The sequence below is a fragment of the Gracilinanus agilis genome, chromosome 2, assembly GCF_016433145.1.
Source record: "Gracilinanus agilis isolate LMUSP501 chromosome 2, AgileGrace, whole genome shotgun sequence".
Lineage (NCBI taxonomy): Eukaryota > Metazoa > Chordata > Mammalia > Didelphimorphia > Didelphidae > Gracilinanus > Gracilinanus agilis.
In genome coordinates this window covers 127,917,189-127,941,738 of record NC_058131.1, presented here as the reverse complement: position 1 = coordinate 127,941,738, position 24,550 = coordinate 127,917,189, and positions in this window count along the sequence as shown.

Genomic DNA, 24,550 nt, shown 5'->3' with positions numbered 1-24,550 from the left:
GCAACCTTCTCTTTCAACCCTTGATTAATTTTTTTACATGTCATTCATATTCATACACATCATATCATACATACATATTATTCCATATCATCACATTTGCATATACATCATAGCGTCATATACATCATATTATCACAATCAGCTTACTTTTCTACCCTCTTTCTGAGTAAATTCCTTCTATCTTCTCTATTACTAAGAGTAATTTTTGAGAATTATAAAAATCTTCTTTCCATGTAGACATATAGAATTTTTTACCTTAATGAGTCCCTTAAATTTTCTCTTTTTCCAAAATGCATTTTTAAGAGATATGATGAGGCCCTAGATTTTAAGAAACATGGTTTAGAAAGTAATATGGCTAATCTCACATTGGAATTTAACAAAGACAAAAGTATAAATAAGTAGTATTGATTGTAAATAACATTCTGTATGATGTGAGGCATCCATTGTGGTACAAAGGATAAGGAATCATGACCCCTGGGTCCAAGTCTCAGATATATGATCAACCATGTGCAAGTTGCTCAATTCATATTCCTGTAAAATTAAGGTCTCAGACTAAATAATTCACAAAGTCTAGCCCAGATCTATGAATCTTTGAATTCATTCTGAATTTTTTTGTACTAAGTGTAAGAAATAAAATGGATATAGAAGTATAGATTTAAAAACATTAGGGTCTTAAAAGATTTATTGGTGGCCATTAGAAAAATGAAGCCATGTGCCATGTTAAGAGTCACTTTAAAAGACGCACCCAGTTCCCTCCTTTCCCCATCCTGGATCAGCTCCAAGCCACCAAAGAAAGCCCGCCAATCCAGTCCTCAGTAGTCTTTATCCTTCTGTCTATGTTATTATGTAACTATGTCATTACACAAGAGAGGAAACTAGTTGGCTCATGGGACATGTAGTTTCAAAGACCCCTAATCTTCCACAGGAAGTTTAGATCAGAGACCTCAAAATTTTAATAACACACAAGATAAAACCTAACAGAGTGCCATTTTTCAGGGTTATTCAAACTCATCTTATCTATGTCCCATGAAGAAAACCACATGATTTACAACTGAGGAATTGAGTCTAGTATCCTTAATTTTATGGGGCACAGACTTTCCTGAGAATAGGGAGGAGAAAAGCCATGGAGAAGGAGAGCTGTCAACTGTAATGATCAAATGAGATGGAAAAATCTTATGGAAACTACTACCAAGTAATTTCTTGAACATCGTGGGTGAAGCATTTTGGATCAGCAAGGTCATTAACTGTATGGTGCAAAGGTTTATTTTTAAAGTTTTGACGTACCTCATGGAATGTTTTTGTTCCTAATTTAGAGCAGTTGTCTCAAAAGGTTCCAAGTCTGAGGGAGTGGGAGCCAGTCTCTTTTTAGCTTCCACACAGCTTGTGATCCTCAACAGGGCAAAGTCCATGCTGGCAAAATCACTAAATCAAAATTTGCAATGCCAAATCAGCAAAGCCTGAGGGTAGATTTGTTCCTGTTGATTATTGGAAGGCTTTCATATCTCTACTCCTTTCCCCCTACCTAAGGACAGCTACTTATTTCCATATGTCTTTTACATATATTTGAACCTTCATTTACATAAATTTGACTGCTCAGTTATAACATTCCTAGTTTCAAAAGTGAAATGAAGAAATATGTACAATCTGTTGAAAGCTGATTCAAGCTGAATTGTTCAGTGGTGAGTAACTCTTTATGACAACCACTTGGGGTTTTCTTTAAAAAAAGATACTGGAGAGGTTTGTCATTTTCTTCTCTAGCTCGTTTTACAGATAAGGAAACTGAGGCAAAAAATAATTAAGTGAGTTTTCCGGGGTCACACAGCTGGGAAGTGTCTGAGGCAAGGTTTGAACTCAGGATGATTAGTCTTCCAGATCCTAGGCCCAGTGCTATCCATTGCATCACCTAGCTGCCCTAAACTGATTATTCTAGTCCTATGAAAAAAGAATAGTCTTTGGGAAAATGGGTTGGCTTGCCTGATGGATATTTTTTACCTCTAAGTAGGACCCTAAAAGACACAGAATGTTATATGGAAACCTCTAGCCCTAACGTAGTCGAAATCCCATATTTTTAACTGTTCAGCTGATAAACTTAATTTAAAGCTCTTGTCATATGCTTTCATCTGTATAAATGGAGATTTTGAACCTTGAACTGCATCCCTCATAAGTCCCTTAGTATTTCCCCAAATTCCCTTTAATCTCTCCTGCGCTTCCATGTTTGCGTGGTCACGTTTGTATATAGTTTGCTGTAACTGCTCCCTCTTTCTCTTTTTTGCTCTTCGGAATGAGCTGGTTTGTACCTTTTTAGTTAGCTTTTTTGTTAGTTTATTGTTAATAAAACTTTATACAAATATGATATTTAGTTATTGAATATTAATTTTAAAATCCACACATCCAAGGCCCCGAATGTGCCCTAAGTCATAGACATATGAAACATTAGATATATAATTCCCATATTACGCAAATTGCATAGGGTTACAAAAAAATAGAAGAGGGTGCTGAGTTTACATTTTATGCTGTGATTCTGACATTTTCTTCCCTGGAATGTTGCTCAGCCATGAAAACAGATTTATTCATTTTTCAAATATTCATTACTTTCTTCCTAAACTAACCCCCCTTCTCAAGTTCTTGATATCTCTAAAGGCTATAATTCTCCTTCAAGACATTCAGATTTTTGCCTTGTATTGTCTTTGTTTTCATTATCTTTCATTTCTCCCCCTCCCAATATTGAATAAGACATTAACTCTAATTCACTCAGCACCACTCCTATCCATTCCCTTTTCTCTACTTACAAAACTACCCAAATTCAACTTTAAAAATAATTTTTGACTCGACTATTGTAATAAGCCTCCCAGATGATCTCCTTGTTCTCCACTATTTCCCTTTCAGATCCATTCTTCATTCATCAAAAACTGAAATGAAACCATAATCTAACAAATTTTGAAATTCCTACCAATGATGTAGATAACAACCTATTCATGCTTTCTCATCTTGACTCTTGTCCAATGCTCTCCCATGAGTTCGCCTCACAGGTTTTATCCTACTTGCTAGAAACTTTCCTTGGTATCGCTGGACATTGGGAAGGCACCAGCAGAGTACTCTTATCTAGCTCTCAGTCTTTTGCCACCATGCAATCAGTACTAATTCACTATTACACACAATTCCTTGATGGAATCTTTTACTCTTGTCTTTTCAGCATGCATTTTTCCATTTCCTTCTGAAAAATTTTCATTTGTAATTCTTCAGAGACAGATGAATTCCATATCTTTCTGCCATGTAGTAACAGAAGTAAAATAGAGCTAGAGGTAGCTTGAAGATACATTGGATAGAAGGCTGGACTTGAGTCAGAAATTCTGGTGTTCAAATCCCGCCTTTGCCACTTAGTCTTAATTGCATGATCCTGGGCAAGTTAATCTCTATCTAATTTTTTTTAATCTGAAAAATGGGAATAAGAATACCACTCATCTGCATTGGCTATTGTGAGAAAAGGATGAGTATCTTTGTAAAGTACTTTACAAACTTTAGGCACCATATAATTGTTAGCTATAATTATCATCATCATCATTATTTTAATATGAAAAATATGAGTCTTAGGAAGCTTGGTGTCATTTAAGTAACTTTGCTCTTTCCCAGAGGGTAAATCAGTTTAATCCAAGGCCAGATCACTGTCTTTACTCTCAGTCTCAGGTACATACTCATGGTCAAATTTTATTGGACTCATGTTCCCCATGCAGTTAGAAAACAAGTTTCTACTAGTAATACTACCCTTTGGTTCCCCAAGCTCTTTTTGGGAAGGAACTGCTTAGAATCAACCCATATGCACATTGAAAGTTGAGTAAGAGATACTTTATCCACTTTTTCTTCCATGGGTGGTCAGGCCAAAATCTTGAATGTTTATGAATCTCTCCCACAAAGCTTTCCAGTGTTCAAGGGTTTGAGATACTCAGCACAATGTCATTCACAATTAGGATCATTTAGAAGACTCCACGACTGACAGAGAAGTCATCTTCAGCTCAGATTCTTGAATCTCCTCCATCATGTGGCAAACACTTTTGATTACATCCTATCTATGTGTGTCATTTCTTATTTCATATTTTTTGGTCAGAAAGCTATTGAGTAAGGTTATTTTTATTGTGTATTTCAAGGATATTAAATTATTTTAATTTTTATATAGAAGAAATATTTCTGGAAAGAAGTCCACAAAAGAACATCAATCCATCAATAATAAACACAATAGTCCTTATATTTTTTAGTCAAGTGTAAATGGTAATGATGTGGTGGATTGTTGAATATAATTTGTTTAATCCTTTGGATTTTGTTCCTTACTAATACTCTCTTTGAGTATGTCCTGGATTTATGTATAAATGACTATCACTAATTTTTAATAACTAAGAAAGTAGGCATATATATCAGTAGTTATTGATCTCCCAATTAATTTTTTTAATTAATAAGGCAAGAGGTTTTTTCCATCTCACCTTTGATATTTTTCTATTCTTTGGATAACCCTCTCATGATTGTGTTTCCTCTCTATATATTTGGGTTAATCTGACCCCTCCCCCATATTTATTCTATTTGATGCCATTTCTATGTCTCCAAAAGCACATTTGGTATTATGATAAAAAGGTCGAAGGTTGATGATTCCATTCCCCTTGATTTTGAGTTTGTCATAAAAATTTCTCTCAGTCTTTACCATTTTTATTCTCTTTGCTTTTTCCCTTAATTCTCATTCTTAAAAGCTCTTGGGATGATTAGTTGGGTTTCTAAATAATCTATTTTTAAAATTGGTTTTACTCTTTACTTCTCTCTGCTTTATGAGACAATTATTTATAATTATCTATCATCTATCTTCATAATATTTTACAAATGGCAAATATATAAAATAAAGTATTCTAACCTTGCATTTCCTTTGGCAGCCATCTCTCTCTCTGATCAGTAAGTCAGATATTTGCTAAGTCACTTTTTGGGCTCTTCAGGATCCTTGTTCTAGTAATTGATTTGCAACTATTAAAATATATGTAAATCATTTTTATTATTTGTTATGCTGTTTTCTTGTCAATTTCTTATTTTTGATAATCAATTACTTGTTCAGGATTGAATTTGTTTTAATTACTTTCTTGCTATTAATTTTTCTTTTTGCCATTTACTAATTTTAAACTGAGATATGACAAGTTGATGATTTGACTGTAAACAAACAAGAGGTTCAGGGATATCTGCCAGATAAATAATATCTCTATATATTAAAATGTAATCTATTGTTTTGATGAGCTTTTTTTTTCTTTTTGGCATTCATCTTGTCTAGTGCCTACCAATTCTTTTCTTTTTATCAATTCGTGATATAAAAGCAATAGCCTTTATATCTTGGGCTACTCTCATTCATTCTCTCTGAAGCATGGCTTTCCTTTTAAAATAATATATGTTGACTTATTTTGGAGAGTATTATAAAATTCTCAGAATAATTCTTCCTTTACTTCAATTTCTGCAACCACTACTGGTACACAAACTAATTATTTTCATAGTCCTTTTGCAAAATTTATTAGTGTTACAAAAGGTGATGACCAAATAGTCTATGAAGCAATGTTTCTTGTAGCCTCAGTGTATATGATTTTGCTTCTTGGCTCTTGCAGTATTTTGTATTTGCTCTTTAAGCTATGGGGTCTAGCAATCACATTCCTGGGTTTGGTAAATTTTGTGGTTTTTTTTCATATGATAATCTGTGGATTATATCTATTTCCTCTTTGTCTTTTGGGTCTAATATACCTGGAAAATTTTATTTTGTAATAAAAAAAATAGTATCTAAGATTTGAACCTATTTTCTGAACTCAATTCTATCACTTTATCATACCTTGTTGTTTAGTATTTTTTAAACTCATCTCACTTTTCACTATTTGTGCTTCTTTGTCTCCTCTTCTAACCACTCATATACTGGTCTTAACCAAGTCTTGCCATTTCTAAAATATCTTTTCTTGCTGTATTTCTGACTTGTTACTATTCTTGTTGACTCCTCATTTTGATGATAAGTTGGTGCTTCCATTTTCTACTTCATTACTTCTTCAAGTTTTGGAAATCTAGGTTCCTCCCTATTGTAGGTATTGCTGTTTGGTACTTTTTGGTGTCAGTCTGCTATGATCCTCCTAGGCTAGGTTACCTTCACTGGCCTTTAGCTCCTGACTTCCCACTTTCATACATTTTAATGCCACTTGTGTACATCAAGTATATTGCCATTGCTATAAATCAATCAGCAAATATTTACTGAATATCTTCCCTGGGCTCATTTCTTAGCTAGACATTGTCACTAAATATGATGTCTTAGCTTTGATGCAAAAGAGAATGCATTCATTCACACATGTATACTTTTCTTCATAAAATGATTCTGGTCATTTCAAGAAGGGTTTGAGACCTATTTAGATATACGAATAGAAATATGATTTAATGACATAAACATTTATGCCAATGCTGCAGATTAGACCCCATAAATTCCATCCCAGATTGTGTATTTTTATACCTGACAGACTAAAGAGAAAGGTCTTCCTTGATTTCTCTTGACATTGCCAGGATATTAATGAATAAATGAACAAAAATCATTTATTGAATACTTAATATGTGTCAAGCAATATGCTAAGTGTTGGGGATACAAATACAAAAAGCACCAAAACAGTCTTTGCTTTCAAGATGCTTACATTCTAATAGGAGAATATAAAATACAAAGGAGAAGATAATGACAAATCAATCTAATATCTTTGCCAAGAACAATCAATGACAGTATAGTTCATGGAATCACAAAGAGTAAGGCATGACTGAAAGACTGAATAATGTACAAAGACACATAGAAGATACTCTAATCAGTTCAAAAAGTCCTTAATAGGAACTTAATATTAGTAGGGCACTGGGCAAAAAACTGAAGTACAGTGAAAAAAGACAACACAGCTCCTGTTTCTAAAAATTCTATAATCTACCTAATCTACTTGAACAGTAGAATATCATAGTCAAACATACATTTAGTTTTATAAATTTAAATTTATTTATTTCTGACATTTAAATATCCAGGGAATTTCATTAAGAAGTCTTTAATTAAACTCAACTTTAAATAAATTCACTGATTTCTAACCATTGCTTATACTTATGCCTCTGGTATTGTGCAAATTTTAATACTTCCTTCATATGAAACTTTCAAATGCAAGAAAACTTTTATTATTTCTACACATCAGTCCTACTATCTTCATTTTACTAGGCTATACATCACCCATTACCTTCATTAGGTACTAATGTATCATTGACTCCATTTTCCTCACCATGATAATGGGCCTCCAATGGACAGTTTCTAGTTTATCAATGTCTTTCATAAAAGGTGGTTTCCAGAATTGAACACAATAGTCCAAATATGACCCAACCTCAGAAGGGTACTGTGGGATTGTCGTATATGTCATTAGGCATATTTTGCCTGCCTTAATGTAGCCTATGATTGCATTATTTTTTAACTATCATATCATACTGTTGTTATGTGTATCCAGCTTGCAATCTACCAAAATGGTTAGTCATTACCCCTTTCCCAGACAAACTACCAAATAGTTAGTCCTATTCCACAATTTTTGAAAATTGATATGTTTAAATTTTGTATTTATTTATTCGTTACATTTAAATACTCAATTAACTCCCTCCCTCTTTCCTACCCCAATTAGAAAAGGCATCATTTGACAAAACAACATATGTTTATGTAAAACTACACTTTACTTATTTCTATTTATCAATTCTTTCTCTGAAGGCAGATATACACAACTCAGTTAAAAGTGAATTACAATTCAATTTAGAGCATGATGAAGTGGCTAAAAGAATCCCAAAAGAAGAATATAAGAGAGACTTGGGAAAGAGTGAATACCTTTTACCTAGAAAAATCTGGAAAATCTTCATGGAATGTGAAAAATTAAGAACAAATCTCTGACATGGCACAAATGATATATCCAGTCATAGACAGAGGCTTCAAGAGATATCTCAGGTACAATGAATACCATTACTCTGTCCTATGCCTTGTGTACATCCTCTATTACCTACCTTTGGCTTCCGTCTTTTCAGGTCTTTTAGTTCTTTGATTAGATCCTCGTTCATCAGAGGTACGGTATTAAATGTTTAATAACTGGGTATCTGAAAAAACAAGTGTATGTATGACAGACTTTTAAGTTTAATCTGCATTATTAATATTTTTCCATTGCTTGTAGATATTCCCTTAGCTAGTTAGCTTAATTTAATAAGTTAGGCAATTATCTCCCTCTTCCCTTTTTAGTTTAAAGCTGTTTTTATTAGATTTACAAGACTCTAAGTAAGCACATTCTTAACTAGTTTTTGTCATTTTTCCTCCATTCCTGGTGACAAGACTTTCCCCCAATTTTCTATCATTGTGCAGAAATTAAAATCCTATTTCAAGAAAGCAAATTCTTACTTTAACTATTCACTTTATGACTATATCTCTCTTAATGAATTGATTAAAGTAATAAAAATACCTTTTGTATCCTATGGACTTCAGTTTTTTTCCCTCTGAGACTTCAAACAATCTAGAATTTCTGTGTAGACTTCTTCTGAAAGTATATATATACTTTCAATTCTGGAGATTCATCTGAAGATGATCTGAAGATGACTCTCCAGAATTGAATAGTAGTCATCTGGTTGCCAGGTCTTGGGAAGTTCTGTTCATTCCATTCTGGAGAACAGCAGGTTTCTCTGCGTTGCTATTAGTTTAACAAATGGCTAACTCAGTACTGGTCAGCAAGAAGTCCACAACCATAACTATTGCCTCCTTCTTTATTGACCTTTATTTGAAGATGTTTCAGCAGGCAGTAACATGATTATCCCTTGGCAGACATGCAACCACTTTATCTTCAGATGACCCAAACCTTTCCTCTTTGAGAAGACTCTCATATTTGTCTTTTGATGTATTTAGTAGTCCTTCTTTTTCTCCTCTATGCCACATTCTTCTATCCAGCCTCCTAACAGGAATCAGTATTCCCCTCTGTTTCCTCAGAGCTTTTTACTTTGTTACTTTAAAATTTTTTTTGTTGTTGTTGTTCATTTATTTAGTTGTCTAATTCTTTGTTATCCCATGGACCATAGCATGCCAGAACCTTCTTATTCCCCACTACTTCCCAAAGTCTGTCCAAGCCCATGTTTGTTGTGTAAGGGTTAAAATAGAAGTTTAATTAAATAAATTAAAGAATTCCTTTTTACAGTTGCTTCCATGACACTGTTTCATTCTTTGTTGTCTCCTTTTCCATTTGACTTCAGTGTTTCTTAACATTAGGGTCTTTCCCAAAGTCTTGTCTTCTCATTATGTGGCTAAAGTATTTAAACTTCAGCTTTAACATTTGACCTTCCAGTAAGTAAGTAATACTTCCAATAAGTAATTAATCTGAATTAATTTCTTTAAGTATTGATTTATTAGATCTCCTTGCTGTCTAAAGGACTCTCAAAAGTCTTTTCCAGTACTTCAATTCAAAAGCATCAATTCTGTCAAATTCAGATTTCCTTGTAGTCAAACTCTCATAAACCAAACATTGCTACTGGAAAAATCTTACCTTTGACTATATGGACCTCTTTTTGCAAAGCAATGTTTCTGTTTTTCAGTATGCTTTCCAGACTTTCCATGGCTTTCCTTCTAAGGAGCAAGAATCTTTTAATCTTATGGATGCAGTCACCATCTGCAGTGATTTTTGAGCCTTTGAATATAAAATCTGGGACTGCTTCCATTTTTTCTCTATGTCTGGAAGTGATAGGACCAGTTGCCATGATCTTTTTCTCTATGTTAAGCTTCAAACCAGCTTTTATACTTATCAACATTTTCTGCCATCAAAGTGGTACTGTCTACATATCTGAGATAGTTGCTATTTCTCCTGACAACCTTAATTCCAGCTTTTGATTCATCAATTTTGGCATTTCACATATTGTAATCTACAGATGAGTTAAATATGGTAACAATAAGGTGACATTATTGTACTCTTTCCCAGTATTAAACAAAGAAGTTCTTTTTGTTGGTGCTTTAAAAAATAAACCTTTACATTTTGTTTTTAGAATCAATACTAAGTATTAGCTCCAAGGCAGAAGAGGGGTAAGGGCTAGGCAATTGGAATTAAGTGACTTGCCCAGTATTATAAGGCTAGAAAGTGTCTGAGGTCAGATTTAAACCCAAGACTTTCCAACTCTAGGCCTGGCTCTTTATCCCTTGAACCATCTACCTAACCTGAAGCAATCAGTTCTTCCTGTTCAGTTCTAACTATTGCTTCTTAACTTTCACAGAATTCCTCAGGAGATAAGTAAGATGATCTGGTACTCTCATCTCTTTGAAGACTTGCCATATATATAGATTTTTGTGATCCACAAAGTCCAAGGCTTTAGTGTATTCAATGAAACAGAACATTTTTTCCCCTGGAACTTTCTTGTCTCTCCATAATCCAATTGGAAATTTGGTATTTAGTTCTTCTGCCTCTTCTAAAACGTGCCTGTATTTCATCATAGTGATGAAGCCGAACTTGACGAATCCTGAGCATAACCTTCTTGAAGTGTGAGTGATTTTAATTGTTCTGTAACTTGAACATTCTTTGGGATTGCCCATATTTAGGATTGGGACATAATCAGATCTTTTCCAAACCAGCAATCCATGTTGAGTTTTCCAAATTTGTAGGCGTATTGAGTGCAGTACTTTAACAGTATTATCTTTTAGGATGTTAAATAGTTCACTTTAGAATTCTGTCTACCCCCGTTAGCCTAATTGTTATTAATGCTTCCTAAGTTCCACTTGACTCCATTATTCAGGGTGTCTGACTCATCAGTAACCACACTTTTGGGATTATTGGTGATGCTAAGAATTTTCTAGTTTAGTTCTGTATATTTTTGCCATTTTTTCTTAATCTCTTCTTCTTCTGTTGAGCCCCTACCATTTTTGTCCTTTATCAGGCCCATTTTTGCATTAAATTTTCCCTTCCTATATCTAGTTTTCTTGAAGAGAAATCTTGTTTTTTTTTTTCCCCATCCCATTGTTTTCTTCCATTTCTTTGTAGTGGTCATTGAAGAAAGCTTTTTTATATCTGCCTGCTATTCTCAGGAATTTTGCATTCTGTTAGGCATCTCTTTCCCTTCCTCCTTTCCCTTTTGTTTTTCTTCTTTCCTCAGCTCTTTGTAAAGCCTCATCAGACAGCTTTTCTCTTCCTTACTCTTCTTTTTCTTTGAAATATTTTTTGTTCCTGTAAACTTCTGTGTATACTTCCTCAGGCACTCTATCTACCAGATCTAATCCCTTAAATCTATTCATTATTTCTACTTTATATTCATAGGGGTAGTTATTTAAGTCATGCCTATTTAGTTAATCATTTTAACATGGGATATCTATTATTTTCTTTTGAGGAATACTTAATTTTCCCTAAAAACTTGGAAAAGAGGAAGTTATTCCTCAAGCCTTTTTACCTTTTCTAGGAGGCAAACCAGCCTGCATTTTGGTCAAAAAGAAAAATTACTTGACTGTGGAAAAATATAACACTGCAGATTCCATGCTGGTCATTGCAATATTTCCCCTGGTCTTCAGACTAGTTAAGAATGAAATCCTTATTCCTTTTGTTAGTCTTGCTAGGAACCATATTTCTGTGCATGTGTGAGCATGTGTATATAGTAATATGTGTATATCGGGGGCATATAACACATGCACAATTCCTATATTTTGTACACATGTATATAACTAAACACATGTATATATACACATATGCGTATAATTGCATTAATTATTCTCTATTATAGAGGCAGGAAGGTGGCCTGAACACTTAATGCTATCATAGAATTGTATACTCTTAGTGTCAAAAGTCCTTCAAGGTATTCTCATGTGCATGATTTTGCTGCTAGCTAAATTGATCATTTTTTAGCATCTTCAGTCATATGCCAATTGGATCAATTATAAAACTAATGGTATAGTGAACTGACTTGCCAAAATCTAACAGATAGTGACAAAGAACCAAGACTTCTAATTCTGACTCCACAGTTAAGTATTTAGTAAATTTTCTGGAACAAGAATTAACACCTAAATGATGTTTCTGTTTAATTCACAGTTATCTAAAAAAAAATCATGTAATCAATACACCCCTTTCCCTAAGCATTCTGATGAATCAATATTTGACTGTGGATAGATATTTGGGAAGCTCTTGGCCCATAAACTGGTGATCAAGCTTCATGTCATTGCTCAAAAGAACCTTTTTTTCTTCCCCAAAGAGAACACATAAGAAATCTCATAGCAATTTTGAATGCGTAAATTACGATTGACTTTGGAAAGAATAAATGGTTTCTCAGAGGTGTAGTCAATAGGGAGCTGTCAGACTAGATCAGTTTTTACACCTTTCTAAGGGAAAGAAGATATTTAAATACTAAATTTAACTGGGAGAGACCTCATACACATGCATGATAACTTCAATAATATTAGTTCCACAGAGGTGTTTTTTTAAAAATCTTGCTCATTCTACTAATCTAATAGTCTTATTTAGGCTCTGTTATCTACAACACATTGAAAATTCCTCCTTAAGCTAAAAAGGATAAGATGAGTAATGGATTGTTTCTAAATGACAAGTAACTTGGTTTTGATATTTTGATAAGTTAGCTTCCATATAAGATAGAGGTGAACAGTTTTATAGTATAAAAAATATAGTACATAGGCAACATAGCCATACATTTTTATTTTTATTTCAATTAATTGTTTTTTAATTGGTTACATTCAAATTCCCAGTATTTCCTTCTTCCTTCACTTTCTGGTACTACAGATGGTATCATTTGATTATATATATATATATATATACACATAAACTATGTCTTTTGTGTTTCCTTAATAAGTTCTCTGGAGCTGGGCATTCACAATTTATTCTTTAGTCATTAATTCTGTAGCTATATATGGTGTTCTCTTGGTTCTACTAATTTCACTTTTCATCATGTAGGTATTTCCATGTTTTTAAAAAATTAAGATGCTCATTATTTCTTATGGTATAGTAATATTCCTTCTCAATCATATACCATAACTTATTTAGTCAATCCCCAACTGTTGGACATCCCCTCACTGTCCAGTTCTTGGTCACCACAAAGAAAGCTACTATTTAATATTTTAGAACTAGAAAAAATAATAAAGTTAATATGGAAAAGAAAAGATCAAGTATATCAAAGGAATTAATGAAAATAATGTAAAGGTCAGAGGTCTAGCAGAATCACATTTTAAACTATATTCAAAAGCAGTAATGATCAAAACTATATGATCCTGCCTAAAAAACAGAAAAGTAGATCAATAGAAAAAAGCAGCCACATCACAAACATTTGTAAAAGATTATAGTAACCTCATGTTTAACCAAAGTAAATATCAAAGGTTTTGGGGCAAGAATTCACTATTTGGTAAAAATTCTTGGGAAAACTGGAAAACAGTCTAGCAGAAACTGAAGAAATGCCCATCAGTTAGGGGATGGCTAAACAAGTTGTGACATACAATTGTGATAGAAATACTACTCTACCATAAGAAATGATGTCCAACTTAATTTTGGAAAAAACATGAAAAGACCTCCATGAAAACATGAAGAGTGAAACAAACAGAACCAGAAGAACATTATATGCAGCAACAGAATTATTTTTTGAAGGATGACTTGTGTCTTTTGAAGCTCTTCATAACTATGCCCCTTGCTCCCTTTCTAATCTTCTTATACCTTACTCTATACCATGTATTCTTTGTTCCAGTGACACTTGAATCCTTGCTATTCTAAGAACAAAAAGCCATCTCTAGGATCTTGGCACTCTCTCTGTCTCTTCCCAACCTCTTCCTCTGCTAGACTCCTGACTTCCCTGTCTTTCTTTAAGTTCCAAATAAAATCCCATCTTCTAGAGGAAGCTTACCCAATCTTTCTTAATCTGAATGCCTTTTCTCTCTTATTTCCTATTTATCTCATATATAGCTTGCTTTGTACATATTTGTTGATTGTTGTCTCTTTGAAGGCAAGGACTACCTTTCGCCTCTTTTATCTCTAGTTATCTTCAGTGTCTGGCACATAGTAATTAATTGACTGATTGATTTCCTAATAACTTCTTCATACTACCAAACCTTACAATAGCAACAACAAACCACAAAATATTTAAGCGCAATCATTTGATATTTGATATAGCAACTCTTACTGAGAAATGATAGAAATATAACCTAGCTTTCTAAATTCTTCCAGAAAAGCCTTGCCAGTTAGGAAATATGTGATAATACACATTTTCCATATGCCTCAGTTTCTCTTTTCCTCTTATCATTGAAGAAACTTCTGACTAGAGTTTCCTGAGGGCTTGAGGTAAGAGAGATTATGGAACTGCCATTTTGAATTTTCTTCTGTTTCTCTCTTACTCAGAGGGTAGGGCTGCCACCCCATTGGTGAAGTGAGGTGGGAAGAAACAGACTGAGATTGTTTTGTGAAGCTATCCATGGGCACAGAATGGTCTTTAAGATCAGGAGCATTAGAAGAGCAGAAGAAATTTGTGATCGACTGGGTGAGATAAGGATGTGTTGGGAAGTTCCACTCTAGTTTCTATTTTACTCAAAGTTTACTGAAATAATTTCTTCAAATCTAAAAAGTGCCAGGAATTTCCTATTTGTCCTCCTCTTAGATTGGCTGGGAGATGTGGGGCTTGATAAATATAGATGAGAAGGATTGGTAATTTGGGACCCCATTTCAGGTCACATCTCAAAAGCTCTAATGGAATGGGGGTGAGGAGGAGAGTTCAGTCATAGAAAGACAAAAGAGAGATCAGGAGCAATGATTCACAGATATCTGGAGTTCTCTCCAATGGCAAAACAATATACTATACTCAATATTAAATCAGTTAGGAAGCAACTATTAGGTGCTGTGATACAGAGAGGAGGGCTTAACAGTTTGCAGGCTTTTGCTGAGTGCTTAGGTAAGTTAAGAGGTTTTAGAATCTTGGAAGAGTTTCAGTTGGACCTGGGAACTCATGGAGGGAACCAGGGCCCAGTTGAGCTCCTTCTGGAGATTGAAAACCTAGCCTAGCTTTGGAGTGTCTTTTGAAATTTGTTAATTTAGATAAAACCTTTGAATCTCCCTACTCTACCTCATTTCCTACCTTCATTTCCCTTACCTAAATGTTTGAGAGGAGTGAGTAAGGAGAGTGAATCAGAGAGTTAGTTCAAATCTGTGAGAGTTTAGCCCTACCCTTGCAGTAATTTATCTAGAGAAGTTTTGTATCCATCATCCTAATCCCTTTTGATTTCAAAATGACCTTGAGAGCTGAGTAAAGGCAGAACCTTTCTCAGACTCCCATTCCTACTTCCCTTCCCCCACCTGAGGTTTCTCTAAGCAGCTGTTAGGGTTTCCTTGATCCTTTTTACCCTGACAATCTATCCTGAGAAGACAATAAATCCCTTTGTGTTTAAAAGAGACCTTTTGGTTATTTCATTAGTTAATTAGTAAGAAAGGGAAGAAGAGGAATAGAATCAACATACTCTGGGTGAGGGAAGCCGGGGTATCCATCTTGAAGGAAGTGTAACTTAAAAACAAGTCCCTTGCTGTGATGTTAACTAAAGCCTGTAGTTAATTTCAATCAGTCTATTTCCCTTCAGTGTTTGTCTTTAGCCTAAGTCCCAGTCTGTATTCCCTGCTGCTGTTTGCCTGTTTAGATTAGTTCATCCTCTCCCTGGCAATCCTTGTTACCTCAGTGTTATACTCCCTGAACTCAGACATTCCCTTATTTCTCCTACCACCTCAACTGCCATCCTTCATCATTGAACCTTCCTCATCCACTATATTGCTTTAACTTCCATACTACCTAGTCTATTCACTTGATTACCTCAAGCCTTGGGTCCCTTGCCATGTCTTATTCCCTGATCCTACCAGTTATTACCCCTAGCTTCAGCCTCATATTATATCCTGCATCTCCCTATTATATCCTACCTAGTCTCCAAATTACCTCCTTTCCAAGTCCCCTATAACATCTCAATATTAAATCAGTTAGGAAGCAACTATTAGGTGCTTACTGTCTGTTGGGCACTTTGCTAAACACTGGGAATACAAACAAAAAGAAAGACAGTTCATTTCCTCATGTATATTTCATTCAAATGGAGGAAGACAACACAGAAAAGAAAGCTAAAGGTTGAGATGAAGGTAACCTGTATGGTCTTTGTTGAAGCTTAGGGAGATACTAATAAATAAGTCTGGATAACTGAAACTTGAGGACAATAAAAAATATAGCTAGCCCAGATCCCACTCCCCTTCTTAAATGGACATTTTAAAAGGAAGCATCCAATCAGAGAGAATGATCATAGAGGTAAAGAATCAACTAGTTAAATAATTGACCAATTATAAGACAGCCTGCTTCTCTTTGTAATAGAAGAAAGCAAGGGAAAGAATACTGAGCATCTCTACCATCGATGTCTAGACCAGATGTCATAGAAACACTCTGTATCCCAAGTCTCCTACTTTTCTGAGAGTAGAGAAGTTCATTGTATTTATAATAGCAGGCATCTGGAACTAATATTAATTAAAATACATACATACATGTGTGTATACACATATACATAAGGCCACAGACACTAATTGTGTTTCCTTGGGCAAGTTGCTAACCCTGTTTACTTCAGTTTCTCATCTGTAAAATGAGCTGGAAAAGAAAATGTCAAGCCACTCCAGTATCTTTGCCAAGAAAACACACAGAGTTAGACATGAATGAAATGACTGAGCAACAATAACAATATATAGAAATATATATACAGTATATAGTTTTATAATTATCTATGCTAATACATACATTTATATATGTCTCTCTAGGATAGATAGATATAGATCTTATTTTTTTCTGATACCACATTGTTCTCTTTGCATCAGTCTAGGTTCCTCTGCATTCTTTATATTTATTGCTGCTTATAATCCAAAAATTACCAATATTTTGTAAACATCTAAGGACTAACAAAGTTGATGGGATCAGATATTATGCTTATCCCCTAAATATGTGGCAATACAATTCAATAAAAAACACTTTACAAAATACACAGAAGTTACCATTTGTCTTGGTAATAAAGACAATAAAGAAAATGGACAAAATGAACTTTCCCTCTCAAAAAGAATTTTTGGTCTCAAATGAGGTTGCAGAACACATGAAATGCTCCTAAAGGAGACTGGAAATTGCTCACTCACATCCAAGTCAAGTCAAGTCAATAGGGGTTTATGTAAAGACCTATTTTATACTAGGTTTTATATTCTATACTAAGTATAATGAGGCGCCACTGGAATTCATTGAATGGGGTGTAGAGGGAGCACCATACTCAGGCTTTGATAATTATGTAAAGGATGGACTACAGTGGGGAGAATGGATTGAATTATTTTTCTTTCCCAAATATAAAGTTCATCCAAAAAATAGGAAATGGAAAGAATTATTGGGGGGCAAAATAAACATATTTTATTACATTAAATAATATGAGCAACAACAATAATATAATTGAATAGAAAAAACCAACACCTTTGGAAAATAAAGAAAATAATGTATTTTGACATTTTTTGACCAATTTGACATCTTAAATAAATGAGGAAATTAAAAAATGTCCAAAGAGTAATTTCCATTAACTCAGAGATGAATGGTCAAAGGATATGATCTGATAATTTTCAATAAGGAAACATGTTATTAATCATCACTTAAAAGTGCTCAACTTCAATCATAATTAATCCTTGAAAGAAGAGACTATCTTGTTTTTCTTTGTGTATTCCCAGTACTCTGTACATAGTTTTTGGTAAATTATTTTTCATTCTTCATTCAATTATTAAAGATATGGAAACAATAATTATACTACCCATCCCAAAGATTAAAAAATAATTAAAAACAGTGAAACTCAATGTGGACTTATGAAAAATAGGTATACTAATTCGATACTAGTAGTTTGTAAAATTGTAGTTTTTTGGAGAGCTATCTCAGGTTATATAACATATTATGAAAATTAAGTGTTATCTGATTCAATATGTAATATAAATTTTATGAAAAGTATCAGCAACATCAAAAAGTCAATAATAGAATAATACATATCTTTGAAAAATTTCATAGTAGCATTTTATGCAATTGCAACAAAAACTGAAGCAATCTAGATGTTCAACAACAGGTGAGAGGTTAAGTTGTGGTGTATTTATGCTAGGTAGAGAAATGATGGATATATATATATATATACGCAGATTATATAAATACAGATATATAATGGATGCATATATTTACATATAAAAGTAGCAAGAATAATTTAATGTATAATAAATTCAAATAAGTACCACGGATACAATGAAGTCTGGAAAGATCTTTCTTTGTGAAATAATGAAAAAGCAGAATTAAAAGAATTATATATATATACATATTTATATGTATATATATAACAATCATATGAAGAAAACTAAATGAGAGTAAAAGAATAAAGGATTCCAATAGTAACCAATGGAATAATGGAAAATAGTGTTATTATATATTAAATATTGAAATGAATTCATTTTAACAAATACATTTAGATGTTTGATGTTCAGTGTTGTTTCTAATAAAATATTTCACCAAACATAACCTCTTACAAAAAGAAAATAAGGAAATGGGTTTCTGTAAAGTCAAATAAATTAATAAAGGATTAGCTAATATGATCAAAAGAGAAAAAGGAAAATCAAATTACCAAGACTAAATACAAAACCCCAACTAGACAATAACCTAGACAATAAGAGAAGCAAAATGATCTTAAAAAGATAAAAACATGAACCTATATACGAATTCTGTAAATCAGATGTAGATAACCTATAGCTGATATAATTAAAAAAGCTGAAATTTAAAGACAGCAAAATAATTTTTTAAAAAGTGTTTTTTTTGGGTAGATAGAGAAGGACCAAAGAAATAATAGGATCACTGCTTGCAAGAGTAATGTATAATGAAGCAGAGGAAGAAATGCTCACTTCTTACTTTCTTACTGATGGGTAAATAACTTTTGCATGGAAAACTCAGAACAAAAGTGATTAACATCACAATGCCTGAAAACCAAGAAAATTAAGGATAAAAGAAGATCGCTGAATTATCATTGCCTTCATTGAGTTAAAATTACTATGAACTACATACCAAGATATTAAAAACAAATAAAAACCTGGTATATATGATTGCTAAGCTATTCTTTGTGAACTTCAAAAGATCTCCTAAAATGGATAAGGAAAGAAAACACATTGTATTAAACAGACTTATTACAATGCTATATTGGGGAAATTTTGTACATATAGTTTACTAAAAATTTGTTATAGCATTTCATTATTTCTGTCATGTTTTGTCTTCTTCATTTTATAGTATTTTAAAATATTTAAATTATTTGCCAATTACATTTTCATCATGTTGTGGGTGGAATGCTGTCCCCATGCTGCATATTTGACAACTCCAATCTAAATGAGAGTATAAGTAAATTATTAGAGAACAGATTAAATGGACTCAAAGAGTAGCAAGTAATGGCTTGCTGTGTGACCCTGACCCCCATTGCCTAGACCAGTGATGACGAACCTTTTAGAGATGGAGTGCCAGACCCTGCCCCTCCCCCACTCCCAGATTGAGTGCCCTGCCTGAACCACACTGCCCCAGAAAATGCTGTGCCCGTCCCTCAACCTCATGCTAAGTGTGTCCCACCCTTTACCCCCACCACACACAGGGTAGGGAGGAAGCACTTTCATTGGGCTGCTGGACAGAGGGCTGGGTGAAGTGAGTAATGCTCTCAGCAAGTATACAGAGGGGAAGGAGGAATGGCCCAAGTGCTCCACTCCCCTCAAGCTCTGCCACCTGTGAGCCTCTGACCTTACCCCCTGCATGCTCCATTGGATTGCTGGGCAGAGGGTAGGTGATGTGAAAAAATGTCATCAGGCATGGTGGAGAGGAGGAAGGGATGAGTTCCATCTGATTCCCTCTGCCTCTCTAATAACAAACTCTGGGGGTAGGGGATAGAGTGTCCAAGTGCCCACAGAGAGTCCTCTGTGTGCCATCTTTGGTACCCATATCATAGGTTGCCCATTATTGGACTAGACCTTACTGATCTTCTGCCTCAGAATTAATACTTAGTTTTGATTCCAAGATGGAAGGTAAAGGTTTAAAAGAAAGGACAATGACAAGCTGCTAAGGAGGGGAAGTGTTAAAAATAGTAATGAGGATGATGAAAAGATCTTGAGTTCACATCACAGAAAGACACAGAGCCATGGTGGAAAGAAAATCGAATTTGCATTCAGGAGGACCTGAATTCAAATCCTGACATATAATTATTAACCCTGAGACCACTAAACACATCGCTTAATTTCTCTGAGTTTCAATTCCACATTTAAAAAATAGAGATAATAAGTTTTTGTTCACAGGGTTGTAAAATTCAAATGACATTATATGTGTAATATGCTTTGCATATTTTAAAGTGCTATGCAAATGTGCACCATGATTTTAAAAAAGAATTGTGGATATTTTGATTGAATAAATCTTAAATGGAACATGCTACCTATTTAAAATAGAATTCAAGTTTCTTATACACAGGAGTTATTTCATTTTTGTCCTTAAATCATCACCTTCTAACCAAAGAACCATGAAGAAAATAGATTCTTATTAAATATTTTCAGATTGAATTGGATTGAAATGAATTTTTAAGAAGTTGTCATATGGAAGGGATATTAAACATTTTCTCTCTAGCACCAAAGTGTTGATGTAGGAACACTTTATGGAAATATCAAAGAGAAAAATTTTGATTGGATGTAAGAAAGAGCTATTATAGCTACCCAAAAGAAGAAAATAGTATATTCTCCCTTTACTAAAAGTCTTCAAAGAAGGGTTTGTTTGCCACTTTCAGGATATACTGGAGTGGAAATTTCTGTTCCAATAAGCTTTATTTAGTTTCCTCCCAAATATGATATTCAAGGTCACTAGAGAGAGTACTGAAGACCTGAACTGAGATCCTACTGGACAAGCCACTTTTTAAGTCTTAGTTTCCTCATTTGTAGAGCTGGGAAAATTATAGCATCTGCCATTCAGGGCTTTTATGAGGGCCAAATGAGATAACATATATAAAGAACTTTTAACACCTCAAAGTACTACATAAATGTGATTATTATAATCATTATTACAATCTGTGCTACATATAGACAAAAAATACCATAGTATTATCAGAAGATTGAATGTTATGATTTAATTACCTAACAAAGTTGGTATTTATGGGAAGCTTAATAATAAAATATGAACACTGTGAAATTGGAATCTGTTACCCTAAAAACTATGATCCCCAGTGAAGCGGCAATCGCCAGCAAAACTACAATTCCCAGAGCTCCACTCATTTCCTGTCCATATATAGAAAGGATATAAATTGGGTGGAGTTCCGTTCTAGTTCCCTTTTCCTTCCTTTCAGGGCTTTGGTGGGGTGGACATTTTGAGCAGGTAGAAAACTTAGTCATGTGGATCTATTTTGCCAGATTATAAACTTTATAAATAGAATACTTCAAGTATTGCACATTTATTTAACTCTTACAACACCCATCTTTTTTATTAATGCAATATGGATGCAGTCAAGAAACATCAGGACCTAAGAAGAATCAAAATCAACAATGTTGTTATATCTATATCTATATATGTATAATATGATGTAAATACATTTTGAATTAGATGGACTGTCACATAACACCAATGATAACTTGCGTTTGAGAAGAGCTGTAAAAAAACGTCTGTGAAAGACATAGTGGTAGAGCCTAATACTATTGGGGTTTCTTGCCTATATTTGTAATTGAAAGAAATTCTAAATTTCAATTAGAGGATAGTGAAAATAAAGACTTTATTTTTTTTCCCATTCAAGTTTATGGATCCTCTGAAATCTATAGAAAGCCTTCCTGCTTGCCTATGGAAATTTACTAAAGAAACTTTAAACAAATTAAACTCTTTTTGTATATGAAAGTTTGCGGGGTCGTTTTTCCCATTATACTGAAATCAATAACCTTCCAGGATCATAAAACTTTGACATAAGGGAAGTAAATTGACAGCAAAAATTAATCTTTTTAGAATATCCAATAAGATAAAAAAGAATGTCACCAAATGTTGTTTCCTTCCAGAGGCAGAGTCAATTTGTGACAGTGATTAGGAAAAACCCTCCTAGCAAATTCTTCCCAGGGCAAAAGAGGTGAGATATGTTTTGGGAGGAGATCAAATATAGTAGAAAGATCAGGCCATATTGCTTGAGGGAATTTTGTGGTATGATATCCAAGCACTGAGATAAGTGTTGAAGAACTATATGAGCAAGGATTAAAAATCAGGGAATCTTAAGGCGCCAAAATGCCCAGGGGAGCCTGAGAATCAAGCGTGTGCCTGATAACCTGATTATCCAAAGCTTTGGCCTTTTTATAATAATTGCTTGTATTTCCTGCCTCTCTACTTATTGATTTGTTGGTCAAAGCTGTAATGCAACATATTTCCTCCCGACTCAATCATTCCCATCAGACTATTAAATGCATCAAAGATCATATATCCATCTATATCTATACATATACACACATATATGTACACATACACACATTAATGTATATATTGTTGTTTTTCAATCATTTCAGTCATGTCTGACTTTTTGTGACCCCATTTGGGGCTTTCTTAGTAAAGATGCTGAAGAGTTTTGCCATTTCCTTCCTCAGTTCTTTTTATAGATGAGGAAACTGAAGCAAACAGGATTAAAGATCTTGTCTAGGTCCATTTTGTGTGTGTGTGTGTGTGTGTGTGTGTGTGTGTGTGTGTGTGTGTGTGTGTATGTTTGGAGACATTATTAAGAAAAAGAAAGGCCAGATCTGAATTTAGGAAGAAGAATCTTCCTGACTCCAAGCCCAGCAGTACTCTATTCACTATGCGATCTGAGTGCCCTTAATAATCATATACACACATATATAATGTGTATGTATATATATATATACATATATGTTATATGTATTGATGTTTGTGTAATGAAAAAGGCAAATTATTATCTCACTTTCTAACTCTTAGCAATATTAAAATTACTGAAAATATCAAATAACAGATTTTTTTATGAGGAAAGCACTGTATGAGTACTGTGACTTTCCTAGAAAGACTGGAAGAAAATATCACCACTTATCTCTGTTATTCCAGAAATAAATGGAAGAAGCACTTCAACTAAAAAAAAGGAGAAAATTAATTTGAAGAATCAGAGGGGCATCTTAACCCATTTTTTGAGTTATGTGAGTGGAAGAATATGACACAGAAGAAGCTACATGGGTTTTAATAATACATTTGAAGACATCTTCATGGTGGAGGGGGGCTGCTAGAACTTTATGGAGTGAGATTATTGTTCCTGTTGCCCACATAAGTGGAATGATAAGAAGACAATTATGGTGTCTGGGGACACCATGTTCAAGACTATGAGGAAGGTATTGCCAGATCTGACATTGACAATGGAAGGGTTTACTATTTCCTGGAGAATTTTCTTGGAAATCAATATAGAGAGAATCCCAGAGTTTGCCTAGTCTAATGACTATTACCCAATTGTATAAATATATGTAGCAATAAATGATGTTGGGAGAAGTTTCTAGAAAGTTTTCATAAATATTATGAAATCCTTGGAAGAATATTGCTTCTTGTACCTTGCCTCACAGTCCAAACATGCTACTGTTTCATATTGGTCCTACCTGGTTTCTTGTCTGTGCTGCATTTTCCCTTTGGCAAATTTCAGTCTAGAAGATGAGATGGAATAACAATGCATTAACCTTCCATTAGACTGAACTCCTCCAGGGCAGTACTTTTGCTTTTCTTTTTATGCCAAGCACTTGACATTTGTCCCTAAGTACATAGTAGGAGCTTTATAAATGGTTTTTGACTGATGTGATATTTTCCTAAGTATAAAATTTGAAATCTGTTGTCCATATCTGACTAAGGACCCACATTGAAAAATATTTTTCTCTCAGGCCCTGTATCAATACATTCATAGATTCAGACATATAAACATGTTATAGTCATAAAATTAATTGTGACAATAGACAATGTGAAAAAAATCTAAACTAAACAATATTACAGTTGTCAAAAACCATTTCCCATAACCTTTCTCTTTTAGTTTCATCTTCTTATAAATGCAGACGAGGGGTAAGCTTAACCATACCTGCAAGTTAGTTATTTGTCCTTGTTTCTATCTTTTGTACATTTCTTTTAAAAATATAGATTGGTGAGTCAATTCCCTGTGTAGCCATATTCATCATAGGCTAGCTCTCATTTTTATTACTCATTACTCTTATTTGTGTCTTTATCTTTTACAATAATATTTTTTCCAAAATTAAATGCAAAAACAATTTTTAACATTTGTTTAAAATTTTTTTGAGTTCCAAATTTGCATACCTATTATTGTTATATTTCTGCCATTTCCTTGTTAATATTTTATTTCAGAAATTATATAATATTAATTAGAAAAATTGTTCTATAGTTTTTCTTTGTTTTGCCCTTCTTGTTTTAGGTATCAGCATCATATTTGTGTCATAAAAGGATTTTGGTTGAACTTCACCTATTTTCCCAAATAGTTTATGTAATAGTG